The 13,479-nt window shown below is 38.0% G+C and overlaps 1 long non-coding RNA gene and 1 pseudogene across 1 annotated transcript; both read left to right on the top strand.

Annotated features, from left to right (window-relative positions):
* The first annotated feature begins 795 nt into the window (after positions 1-795).
* On the top strand, positions 796-1,368 carry LOC143878728 (fasciclin-like arabinogalactan protein 1 pseudogene; annotated as a pseudogene).
* A 3,384-nt stretch (positions 1,369-4,752) lies between these two features.
* On the top strand, positions 4,753-11,238 carry LOC143878364 (uncharacterized). Its single transcript, XR_013250943.1, has 3 exons — positions 4,753-5,002; positions 8,663-8,741; positions 8,893-11,238. It is a non-coding gene; the product is annotated as an uncharacterized LOC143878364 (long non-coding RNA).
* The last annotated feature ends 2,241 nt before the right edge of the window (positions 11,239-13,479 follow it).

The following is a 13,479-nucleotide window of genomic DNA, read 5'->3' as shown; positions in this document are numbered from 1 at the left end:
TGACCCTTTAAAAAAATAAAACCATGAACGCAGGCTCAAACAACAGCTTGGTCTAAAATAATTTCGGAATGTGAAACGTGATGTATGCAAGGTTTAAAATTTTGATTTCGGTACCGGTTTTGGACTTCCCTAAAACCGAAATTTCGTACTCTCATTCGAAATTCCGGAGAGAAATTTCGAAATGCCAAAATTTCGGAGAAATTTTGTAATGCTTTTTTAAAAAATAATAAAAAAGACATTTTCTCGAACCGAAATTACCGAAATTTCTACTTTCGCCACATACGGTCCCCACTGAAAACCGAAATTTCGGATTTCGGTCGAAATTTTAAACCATGGATGTATGCAACCACAAAATCCGATGGAGCTTCTAGAAATAAGTGAAGGGTTCCAATGTATAAAATTTGGGCTGATATATACGTTGGGGTCCAAGAACGTTTGGATCTTTGAACAAGGTGTGCCAAGTGATATTTAAAAAAAAAAAAAAAAAAACTTTATACATGTATTTTTAAAATACATTTTAAGAGGGGGTGGATGGGGACATGTAGATGGGTGAATTTATTAGCGCCTTTCATTAATTTTCACTATTTTTCGTTCTGACAATGATCTCTCTCTCTCTCTCTCGTATTATTATTGGCAGTTCACTAGGCCACCTTTTTTGACTCACAAGACACAACCGTGTGGAATATCAGCCGCAGACATCTGTATTACCTTTTCACAATTTTCCTATATAAGACCCCTCTCCAGGTCACCTTTCACCAACACCCTCTCTCTATCTCTAGGACAATAACTCAAACAATGCACCTCTCTCCAACCCCTCTCCTCTTCCTCCTCTCCCTCTTCCTCCTCTCTTACACCTCCAATGCGGGGCACAATGTGACCCTTATCCTCGCCAAATACCCCAATTTCTCAACCTTCAACCACTACCTATCCATCACCGATATCGCCTCCGATATCAACAGCAGGCCAGCCATCACCGTCCTCGCAGTGGACAATGCTGGAATGTCGACCCTCCTCTCCAAACACCTCCCCTCACAGGCCCTCAAAAACGTCCTCTCCCTTCACATCCTCCTCAAATACTTTAGTGTCAAATCCCTACACCATATCCCCGACCGTACAACGCTCATGGACACTCTCTACTTCTTTAGCGGCCAGAACCCCCATGGCTTTTCAGGCTTCGTTAACATCACAGATCTAAAAGGAGGCAAAGTGGGCTTTGGTGCCGGAGACTTAAACGGCGTCATGGATGCCACTTTCGTCAAATCTCTCAATCAATTCAAAAAAATACAAAATTCACTCTCAATTATCCAGATCAGCAAAGCCCTTTCATCCTCACAGGCTGAAGGTTCAACTCCACCTCCTGCTCCGTAGAAGTGGATCATGGACCGATAATAAGTCCGGGAGTGTGAGATCTCTCGGCGGACTGGCGATACCGGGAATGTTATATGTCTGCGGTTGTGGTTGTTGATGTAACAATAAACATAAATGAAATGTCTCTCTCTCTCTCTCTTCTCTCTTGATTGCAAAATTTTCTAGATAAGTTTGTAATAGAAAAACTTCTCTTAAATTCCATCATTTTCAATTGTTTGATTACGTATAAAAAAAAGTGACTTCAAGCACTACTGTTCAAGTTTTATTTACAGCAGATTTAATTTAGGAAAGTTATATTAGAACAAACTGTAGGATATATATTGTTGGAGAAAATAGATGATGGGAGAACTACAATTTTCAAAGTGTTGGAACTGCTACCATAAAGCAGGAATGGTGTATGGCTTAATCGAGGTCGAATCCAACTTGGTTACTTGGACTTAAAACTGGTTTCTTAAACCCAAATTGATTGCTCGGACCCAAACTTATACTTAAAATTTCAGATTGCACTTATCTTTTTGATGAAAACCCTATCCAGAAATCAGATTGCTAACGGTTTGCAAAACTGCCCAAAAGTGTCAAGATGGGACACGACCGAATGTGAAAACCCAACACAAACATGTTTTTCTAATTTCCCTAACCCATCCAATATTTAAAGAGCTGTCAAGGGTTATTACATTTCCCAAAAAGCTCTTAAAAACCCACTAATTAAAGAGGAAAAGACAAGCCGCATTTGTGCAATTATTAAAGAATGGTTGTGCTAATATCATTTCCCTTAATTTATAATGATATACCTAAAATTTACCATTTTCCTCTAAATTGTGCCAATAAAAAAATTTCTTAGAAAAAATGTTTTCCTCAAGAAATGTTTTCTGCGTGATAAGTTGACGTCAATCATGATACACTAAGCAAGTTTCGATACCTCTGGGTGGAGAGAGAGACCAGTTGATTTCAATCGTGATAAAAAAAATTGATTGACTCCAACTCTCCTCCCCTATCTCTTTCTAAGTGCGTAAATTTGCAAAATAAACATAAATTTGGCGTTGGAGCCCTCACCATCGGTTGTCACAATCTCAAACAAACAGGGACTTCGGTTGTCAAAATCTATAACTAACAAGGCCTAAACATAAATTTGAGTCACAAAGATAACCCACTCTCTAACACTCTTTTTCTCATAACAAATGAAAACTATTCTCGCACACCTTCAGTTTACCCTCAATTTTAGGTTGTAAAAACTAGGGAAAAATACACTAGACCCCCTGTGGTTTCTGACACATTCAACTTAATCCCTAATGTTTAAAAAGTTACAAGTGGACCCCCTGTGGTTTCTGACACATTCAACTTAATCCCTAATGTTTAAAAAGTTACAAGTAGACCCCATGTGGTTTCAATTTGGGTGAGGTAAAGTCCCTCAGATGACGGTTCATCCACAAATTGAAGGGTTATGATGATCCGATGTAGCTGATTTTTAGGCACACCCTGTCTATGTTAGGGCCCATCAAATGAACGCTTTGGATCATCCAAACAATGTGGGCCCACCATATTTTTGGTAGTGTTTGGATTCGGTATGGGCCCACATTGTTTGGATGATCCAAAGCGTTCATTTGATGGGCCCTGACATAGATAGAGTGTGCCTAAAAAATTAGCTCCATCGGATCATCCTAACTCTTCAATCTGTGGACGAGCCGTCAACTAAGGGTGCCTACCTTATACAAATTGAAACCACAGGGGGTCTACTTGTAACTTTTTAAATATTAGGGGATAAGTTGAATGTGTCAGAAACCACGGGGGGTCTTAAGTGTATTTTCCCCTAAATACTATATACTTTGTTCCACCTGAACCCTAACTCTATTCCTAGCTAAATTAGGAAACTTTGTAAGAAACCTTTTAACCTAGGAAGTCCCATATTAAAACTATAAACAAGATCATCCAGCAAAGGCGGGGAACAAGACACGCATTGAATCAAAGTTGAACTAGTTTGATTCGATCCTTTTTCAAAACATTTGGGTAAATGAATTATCATGATGGGTTTGATAATGTCGATATATACGGGGCCAAATAATGTGGTAATCAAGAGTCATTCCTCAATCCGATCATAGTTAGTTCATCAGAAGCTTGTATTTGTATTTCACTTTCCAACCACCAATTAAAGAGGTGTCCGGCCAGCAGGTCAGTAATTTGGTCGGTGATACCAAACCATTACCACGAGTCTTTCCTAAAGACTTCTATAAAGGTAATAACAAAGGGTGATGATGAATTCGCTCCCCTAATAGGATAATTCGCACCGCTTTAAAGGAGGATATGTGGCACACTTTAACGGTTTTTACATTAAAGGGATGCGGATGATGGGGCTGCGAAGGGGCTGCGAATTTATCATTACCCATAACAAATTGTAATTAGGTCACTCTTTGCTTTCTTCCCAAAGTTTTTCCCTTGCCAATCTTGGACAACATAAGAAAATGGAGTTCACCCGATATGGTAAGATATGTTGGAGTGTTTGTGTTGCTAGAAAAGTTCAAATAAGATATTTCCAAAAGATAACGCAAAAGATAGTGTTGCAGTTTTGCCATTGCATTTAGAAAAAAACTAGTAATAAAACCAGATTTTGTTGTTGAAAATTTTTAGTAAAGAGTGATGAGCCTTTGGTGGAGATGTCGAGGAAGATTGAAGCTTTAAGGTGCATTACTGATGTCGATTTCCTTAGGATAATATCTAGCGTAGCTGAAATCGCGAAGAACAAGTCTGCAGTTAACGTCGTCAACCTCTAAACCTTTGATCCCACGAAGGAAAAAACACCACTTGCTAGAGAAGCAAGAGAACTATTTTTCTATTTCAGACAAAATGAAAATAAGCGTGCAAACTACCCTTGCACTTGCTCTGTTCACTTGCGTTCCCGGGAAAGCAAATCCCTAGAAAACAGCCTCTTTTTTCCTTGACAAGACTGAATTTTGGTATTCACTTGCTTTCCTGAGAAAGTAGCAAGCCTAGGTGGGAAATGTCAAATAATGACATGGAAATTGCCAAAAATGATGTGGAAATGTCTCTTTTCTCACAAGTGTGGGAAACCAAATCCCACTATTTTGGTTGGATTTGCTTCCCCGGGAAAACTAGTGAAAAAGGGTGGGCAAGCAGTTTCTCGGGAAACCTTTTCCTGCATAGTTCCTGCGCACGTGAGCAGGCGCGGGAAACCTTTTCCTACACAGTTTCCCTGGATTTCTTTTCCTAATGCCACGTCAGATTCCCAGGAAACCTTTTCTTTTCCTTTCCCGAGAAAACAAGTGAGCAGAGCCTTAGGGTGCAAACAACCCTTTGCACATAGGTTTTTATAAATCTCAACTCCTTTTCCGACCAAGACTCTTAACATATTTGCACTCTTCCTATCAAGCACAAACCACTAAAGAAATGAAGGTTATAAGGGCGGACATTTACCAGGGGCCATTAACATATTTTTACCGGGGCTTAATTTTGGCCATGCTTTTACCGGCGGTCATTTTTGCCGGTAAAATTCTATACGACGCGTTTTGTAAAACAATTTTATACAGGCATTTTTGTAGAGACCGCCGGTAAAAAGCAGTGAAATCCGGCCAGGCATAACTATGAGAAGATGGTGCAGTGGTTTTGGTCCTCATAGGCATAGGTAAATTGTCTGAATAAAGTTTCCTTTCGTCATTTTCTCGGGAGAAATGTTCTTTTGTCCATCTGGTTATTCAACTAAGATCAAAACTCTAGAAATTTAGAATTCCGATTTTATCTGCAATTGTGTAGTTAGGGTGGGCGTTGTTAGTCGGAGTTATATTCGTTTGATTTATGTATTCATTGTGGAAGGTAGTTGCTTTCGCTCGATCTACTTCTAAATCTAGGGTTTGATCAGTCTAGGGTTTTGACGCACTCCTATAATCATATTGTCTTTTTTTTCTTTTTTTGATGATCTGATTGTTTGCGGTTGGATTTCTTTTTCCTGTTCGATATGATCTTACTTTTTCGTGAATTGGATTTGTCTGCATTTGATTTGTAGGAGGAATTTCATTTTGTTTGGTTTATGTGATTAATGCATATCAACTTTTCGATGAAATGCCTTTGTGTGGACTTTTAATCCGCTTTATAATTCTTTGCGTATTATGTAATGGATTTCAGTTTAATGCCACACAGAAATTGAGCTGATGATAATCTCAAAAAAATAAAAAAAAATGGCATCTCATCTCTATCTGTAGCATGGCTCTATCAAGGTGTGATTTTCTATCCTTTGATGCGTTTCTCATATTGTAAGGGTATTTCTCTCTTTTAAGAAGAAAGTTTCTGTTATGTGCATATAATTATGGTGTATATGGGTAGTTATAATCTAATTATTATCTAGTTGTGGGAATGTGTTTTTAGAGTTATGGGTGTTAGTTATGGTGTATGTGTTTAGGGTAGTGGGTGTTAGTTGTTGATGGTGTGTGTTGTAACTGGGGAAGTGGATGGGTGATGTTTAACTACTTTGTGTTAGTATTTAAGTAGTTGTAATATAATGAAAAAGAAGAGAAGATAATTTACAGCAAAGGAGACTTTGTTTTGAAGAGTCATGGCTCCTCTCGAATCGAGCCGCTAGGAGGTTCGGTTGCCTCGAATCAACCATTCCCCCCCTCTATTTCTCTTTTATTTTGTTTATTTCCGTTACGGCCGATTAGGCACGTAACAGTTTCATAAACAAAATGATTTTGGGTTTTTGTTTTTCGAGATAAGATCGTGGAGTGGTTATGCTGATGGGTCAGTTGCCAGAAAATCTTGTTTTCAATGATTTAAGGTATGTTGAAGTTGAATGCCCATAGTTGGTCATTTTTTATTTTTGTATTATAACCATATTCTTTGTTGTTTAACCATAGCTAGCAAAACTCCGTTTTTTATTTTATTTTTAAAAACGCGTTTTATTGGTGTGCTCTTTAAAACTTGGTTTAAAACTTTCACACCGAATAAAACTCCGTTTTTTTTAGGCAAATGTTTTAAACACGTTTAAAATGTGTTTTAAATGTTTTAAACACGTTTTTTGGGCCAACTTTCTAATTTTACCCCCACCATATTTTGTAAATGACAAAATTCTAAACTCATCTTGTGTTTCCGTTTTTTAGACTACGTTTTTTTGAACGAGTACAATATTAAACTCGAATTTTTGTCGTCCCATTTTTTCGGCAAATCACGTTTTACTAACAATGTGTTTAACTTGGGAACTGCGAAAATAAAATCCAGAATGCCCGACAGTTCTGGCTCATCTAATCGTATGGAACTTTCTAATTGTAAGGGAGTGAGTGTTAAATCTTTCTTTGGTTTATGTGACTGCTCTGGAATGTGTAGAGAATGAGATGAAGTTTGTAAGCCCTAGAATGAGCCTGGTATAAAAATTTAGGTATTCTGGATGGTTATTGCTAATGCAAGAATAAATTTTTGTGTTCATATCATCTTTAGGGATCTCCATTTGCATGTATAATCTAACATCATATGGAATTTGTCAACTGTAACTAAGAAACTCAGTTTTTTAGAGTTCAAATCTTAACCAATTGCATTACCATTTGGGGATACATAGTAGTTTCGTAGCATTGAAAATGAGTTTTATGATCAGTTTTCTTCCAAAGGGAACATGATGGAGGCAGAACAGGGAGCACCTTGGAGACACCCACGCCACATGAGCTGTTTTGGTTGCTTGGTTGTTCCTTGGTATCCAGTGAAATGTGTTTTTTATTAGGAAAAGTAATCCAGATCGAGTTAGTGGTGCATGCTATCTACAAAGCTGTGCCTGCTGCCATTTGTATACTCGGCCATACACTGCTAATTTTCAGTAATCCCTCCCACTTGTTGAAATTCAAAATTATTACAATCTTTGATGTTGGTGGATGGATCTAGCTAGCACATATAAGTTCCTGTCATTAATGGTGTTCTTGATCTTGATTTGATTAGTTGAAAGTTTGCTGCCATACTATCATTGTTATAGAGGTTGGCAGAGACTTGTAACTGGCATTGGAAATGAATTCTGCTCCTCTCCAAGAGCCTAACACCTATATGCATAGTTTTAAAACTCCCCCGCATCATCATGGACTCCCTCAAGTAGACTCCCTTTTACTTTCGCCGTGTTCCGTGTTTTGCTATACTAGCATTTTCTTCAGCCGCGTTCCGTGTTTTGCTATACTAGCATTTTCTTCAGCCGCGTTCCGCATCACATCCGCATTTTTAAACACTGCCTATATGACTTACTTGTAATTGAACTTTGGGAAGAACAGTTTGCTAAGACTTTGTCATTCCTAAAACTACTTGGAGACACTATAGTGCAGGTTCTTTTCAGCAACCTGTATATGACAGAGTATTGTCATGAGGGCATGGCGACTGTCCATTGTGCTTAAAAGTGTCAGTAGAGGGACAATTTCCACTAGCAAGACTTGGTTAAAAACAACAAGCTACTTGCTGGAAATTGGGCAAACTTTCTGGACTTTTAAAAGGTGACTCTTGGCAGTCAAGTAATCAACCCTTTAAGATCAAAAATTCAAAATTCAGTAACATAGCCCAGTCTCTTCCCTGAGTTAATGGTCGCCTCTTGACTAAAGCTCGTGCGTTTAATTTTCCAAATACCTTCCCTGGAAAACACACTACATCAGTTTGCATGGGAGATGAGTGGTTTGGATCACGAAAGTGGTGGATCCCAATTGTATTTTGTTCACTAAAATATGGATGAAGCACCATAAAGTTTCTTCTGACTAAATATGCAATACTACAGACATGCTCGAAATAGAGATATATTAAACTAATTTTTTGCTTATGACCAAATGTAATTGCTTGCATAGCCTTGCTTTCGTCTCATAATACACCTCCCAAATCTTTTGTTTTACAATCATTTTTCGTTTGCCCCAAGCACTGCCTTTTCATATTGCAGTAATCCTACACCTAAACCTTTCGGTATATGTTTTTTTTCCTTATTTTGAGATAGGTTTCAGCCTCGAATCCTCAATTCCTCATTGATGTCACCCACATAGACTTGGCTACCACTGTCTTGGGTCACACAATATCAATGTCCATTATGACTGCTCCCCACTGGTATCCAATTGAACTTGTTCTGAATTGTACTTTGTTATCAATCTTGATGATTGCTTAACTTTATGAAATATTTTTCTGTTTCTCGATATGCATGAGAAGGTTGACTCTATAATTGTTCTACACTTAAGTCTAGCAATAAAAACATACAGCTGTATTATTTAACTCTCTACGTATGATACCTATATATATTTTTTATATCTTGAACTAATTTTAATCTGATGAATGGTTTATTTTTCAATAGGTCATTTTTTCTATGATATTTCTATGGTGAAATGTTAGTTAATAGTATTGGGGTGCTCCATGGAGAAGAACCAATGACTGTAAGTTCATTATTTTCGTAACTTAATTGTTTATGAGCTTAGTAATGAATGCATGAGGGTGGGGTGTTGAGTCCAATGAGTACTGGTCGTTAAATGTGAAAGCCTCTGGAAAATTTTGTATGTGTGTGTCTAAGTTCTTATTTTTTTGTAGGTTAAACAACTTGACCATGTCAATTTCTTGGTGGAGGATGCAACAAGATAGTGGGAGCAACTTAGAATTATTTGAAGTTTTATATCATAAGGTTTTGTGAATCTCAATTAAATTGCTTAGCCATTGAAATGACTGGGAATCTGTAAGCAGTCTGATGGGGTCCAAAATCTGCAACCAATCGGCTGTTGACACGTGGCCCTTACAGGGACCACTGCAAAGCCAACACTTGTCCCTGCTAGGTATGACGCCTGGACCAATCGGGGACTTCCACCTGCCCCTCCTAGGTATGAAACCTGGTCCATACAGGGGCTACCACCTGTCCTGGACAGGTGGCTCAGGATCACTATAAATAGCCTTCACTTGTGCTAAGGTGAGGGATCTGAGATAAAAACCCTAAGCTTTTTGCTCTGACATTGCTCTGCACTCCTGCTCATACTGACTTGAGTGTCGAAGCGCCCGTCCGGAGCACCACTCCGGGTTGGTCTTCTGACCCTTTGTATCCTTGTCTGTGCCCTTGTGCAGCACAGGACTCCATTATCCCTTCAGCTGTGGCATGCCAGATCAGCCCTTCCGGCCCTACCATAACCTGTTACCAATTTTAGACCTAACACAGTCTAACATAAAAAATTCAAAATCTCCTGAGATTTTCCCTTCCAGAGAAAATCCGTAGACATATGTTTGTGACTATGCATACAAGAGATCAGAAATGGAGACTTTGTAAGCAATCTATCATCCGGCATCAAGTCATTTAGTTTGATAATTGCGTTTGGGATTTTCTACAGGAGAGAAATGTGTTGTGGTTTTATTTTTTTCATGATATTTCAGCCATATGCATGTAGGAATCTGGTAATACTTCTCTTTTCTCTTATCCCTCTCTATTTTGTTTGATATATTATAAAACAAATAGCTTTTACGGCGCCTGAATTGTAACTTTCATTGCTTCTTTGCTGAGAGAACCTCTAAATTTGAGACTTTACTAACGTTATGTCTCCTTCCTTTTCTTTTCTTTTTGGTTAAGTTGCTTGACCAGGGCAAAGAGGGCCGCTCTTCGAGCAGCTTTTACCCAAGAAGTTGCCGTTTGGCATAAGCTTGATCATCGTAATGTAACTAAGGTAACACTTCATTTTTTGGACATGCAATTTTTTCATTTTTCCCATTGGTTATTAGTTGCGCAAGATGAGTAGCATAGTCGCATAATTGTCATGTATCTGCATATATCAGGATTCTCTTTCTCGCATTGTCAAAATTAAGGTTTTCAGACTCGTAGTTAGGGACTGCCCTAGTTTGATTTTAACTTAAAACCAAGGCTGAGTACTCATGTGAGCTGCAAAGCGAGGAATGCATTCAGTTAAGTTCTTTTGGTACTTGTGAAAGTTGGAGTTGCAAAATTCGATCGAGACAATTCAAAGCTTGATAAGTTCTTTTGGTACTCGATTGAGTTTCACTTAGACTTTTGAAAATTCTAGCTATCCTCTTGATTCAACCTTAGCTTTGATTGAATCAGGTTGATTTTGTGAGCTTTAGTGTTTGACCAAGATTGTAGCCAATGGAAGAATCATTGACATTTTAGTATCTTTATCAGGGAATGCTTTTGCTTCTTTAGTGTCTGACCAAGTTCATATCTTTCTTATGTTGCTGCTCATTCTTTCTCAAAAAAATATACTGCTTCTTCTTTCCTTTTTTTTTGAATGGTAAGTAACTTCATTAAAAAAGGACCTAGATGGTCGAAAAAACAAAGATACAGAACAGATTTATACAAAAGACAAGATCAAGAGCAGAAAGAAACAAAAGGAAAATCGGGAAGAGGAACCGGGTGGGGGGTGAACAGCTCAAAAGCCTCCTCGAGCCTATCCGCCACCCCATTAGCCGATCTTCTGATGTGGCGGAAAGAAATACTCGACGAGCCCACGATGTCTTTAATCTCATTAAAGACATTGATGTCGGATCAAGGCATTTTGCGAGCTCAGATATACAAAATTTTGGGCCGAAGAACAATAACGCGGTCCAACATAACACATGAAGATGCCATGTGGAAGAACTGGTCGCAATTTCAACGACAACTTCATGATTTCACACCATGCAGCGAAGGCGCCTTTTAAGAGGGAGGGAATGTTACGATCCCTTAATAATCTATTAGTTGCTATTTTGATTTATTAGCATATTTTCATCATTATCTAACTAATTTAGGCATTTGTTTTTATTGGCTGATAATTAGTCGGTCCTTATCCCTTCATTAATTGGTATCATATAACGTTTGGAGGAAAAGATGTAAAACTAAAAAGAACTTCTGTTTGAATAGAAATTGGAGAGTCTCGCCTTCTCTCGAATTTGGGCGATTTATCTATCTTTTCTTTGTTATTTTCTACTTTTAAGACTTGGGAATCCTAGCATAGAACTTCTGGTCATTATAAACCTTAGGATCGGGTTGACACTCCATGGACTAGGCGTCGTTAAGCCCTAGAAAGAAATTCGAATGCCGGAGTTGAGTCTTTTTTATGCTACGGTTGGTACCATCATTGTAGTGCATTGGATCTCTCAGGCCATGCCGTTCTCTCACCCAAATGACAGCGGGCAAAATGGCTTTCCGCAAAATTGCCAAGCAAATCTTGTTTTACTAGGCAATTTCACGGAAACCCATTTTTGTGGCTGCTGTTTGCATGAGAGAACAGCCACATGAGATGAGACAAAATCTGTTAAAAATTGAGCCTATGTGGCTGTTATCTCCTTCAAAAGTTAGCTGCGAAATGGATTTCTTCAAAATTGCCTAGAAATCCCTTAATTTATATATTTTTCTAAATAACTCTAATAGGTAGAAGGGTGTCATTATCAAAACAAGGTAATCTAAATGTTATTCTCCGATATTTCGTATAGGAATTTCACAGAATCAAATCCATTCAAGCAATCTCTTCATTAAAAAGCTTGCAAAAGGTGGTGGTTGGTATTCAAGTTTGAAAAAATGAACAAAAAACAAAGAAATTCGATGAGATTGACATGGGCCACCTACCAAACTCAATAAAATGACAAAATTTACCTACCCAAGAGTTGCCCCTACCCACTAACCCAAGTTTTCTAATCTTAAACACGTTTAAATAGTCGTAGCCCGAATTCTAAAAAAAAAAATGTGGTCCTTGAGAATTTTTCATGAGGTAAACCAGATATGAAAAGAATAGTGAGCTTAAACTTATGATTACTATTCATTTGTTAAGGAGAAATTATAGCTGCACTCTTCATATATGGTGTTCCTTAGATCAAATATCATTCATAAGTTCGCAAGCAAGTCATATAAAATCTCCATTTCTAGGTGGGGGTGCCTTGGTAATTTTCAATAGAAAGTGTCAGCTCATATGAATTAAATGAATGAGACAAAGAAAAGTGATATATTCACCCCTTTAGTGTAATGGCCCAGGGAAGAAAAGGGGACGAATATATCATTTCCATAAGATGGCTTTTGTCTATTCTTAAAAAAGAGGAGACGCTAAATGACTTGTGCGAAATTGCTTAGACACTCATATAAGATATGATCATGAAAATTAACCTTGGGTCTCACATAATATGTGTGATAAAGACCATTAATTTAATAGATTCCCCCACGCAACTTATTACATGATCCTGGTCCCATGCAACATGATCCTCAAAGATTCGTTGCTTGGTCAAGGTTCTAATATCTTGGATCATCTGGTTATATTTGTTGTAGAAAATAAGACAGATGTAGAAAATAAGACAGAACAAAATGCAGAAAATAGAACAGAAGAATTAATAAGGGAAGGCACTTCCAGAAAGCTATCTTTAAAATAGTAATTTCCCACGTATAGATGCAGATGGACTCTTGAAATCCTATCTCTATGATACAATGCCCAACACCGAGAATTTTAACAGGACTACACTTCATGTATTCTCACGAATCAGAACTCACTCAGAAAAAATTTTAAACGTATATGAAAGAGATAAGAAAACGATTGAAGAAGAAGATTCTTAGCAAACTCGGATCGAGTCTTTTTATAGACTCTAAATCGGTTCTAAGACACCATCTCATGAAGATACTCGCACCCTTCTAAAGAAGAGGCGCAACTCTTCAAATATAGCCGTTTAACAGAAAACTGTTTCCATAATTAAAATTAAAATTCTTTTGTTTAAATGACAATTATAGCCATTAGGCCTTAACCATCTTTTTATTTCTTCTTCTTCTCTCTCTCTCTCTATATATATATGAGGAAAGTGTTGGTGAGCTTAAGCTCATCAAACTTATGGTGAGCTTAAGCGCCCAATCACATGGGTCCCACATTTTCTGTGGTGATCCAAACCATTCATTTGCAAGGTCCTATCATAGATAGGGAGTGTACCAAAAATCAGCTCCATAGGATCATCCTAACCCCTCCATTTGTGGAGGACAAAAATGGGCAGATTTGTGGACAAATAATGTCTGTCCATTTTGACCTCCACAAATGGATGGGTTAGGATGATCATATGGAGTTGATTCTTGGTACACACCTTATCTATGATAGGGCCTTGCAAATGAATGGTTTGGATCACCACAGAAAATGTGGGACCCATGTGATTGGGCGCTTAAATTCACCAACACTTTCCTCT

This window comes from Tasmannia lanceolata, unplaced genomic scaffold (assembly GCF_043159265.1).
Source record: "Tasmannia lanceolata isolate RefF3 unplaced genomic scaffold, GAP_Taslan_0.1 ptg000006l, whole genome shotgun sequence".
Classification (NCBI taxonomy): Eukaryota; Viridiplantae; Streptophyta; class Magnoliopsida; order Canellales; family Winteraceae; genus Tasmannia; species Tasmannia lanceolata.
Note: the sequence above shows the minus strand (reverse complement) of the source record. Positions and strands in the feature narration are given on the sequence as shown.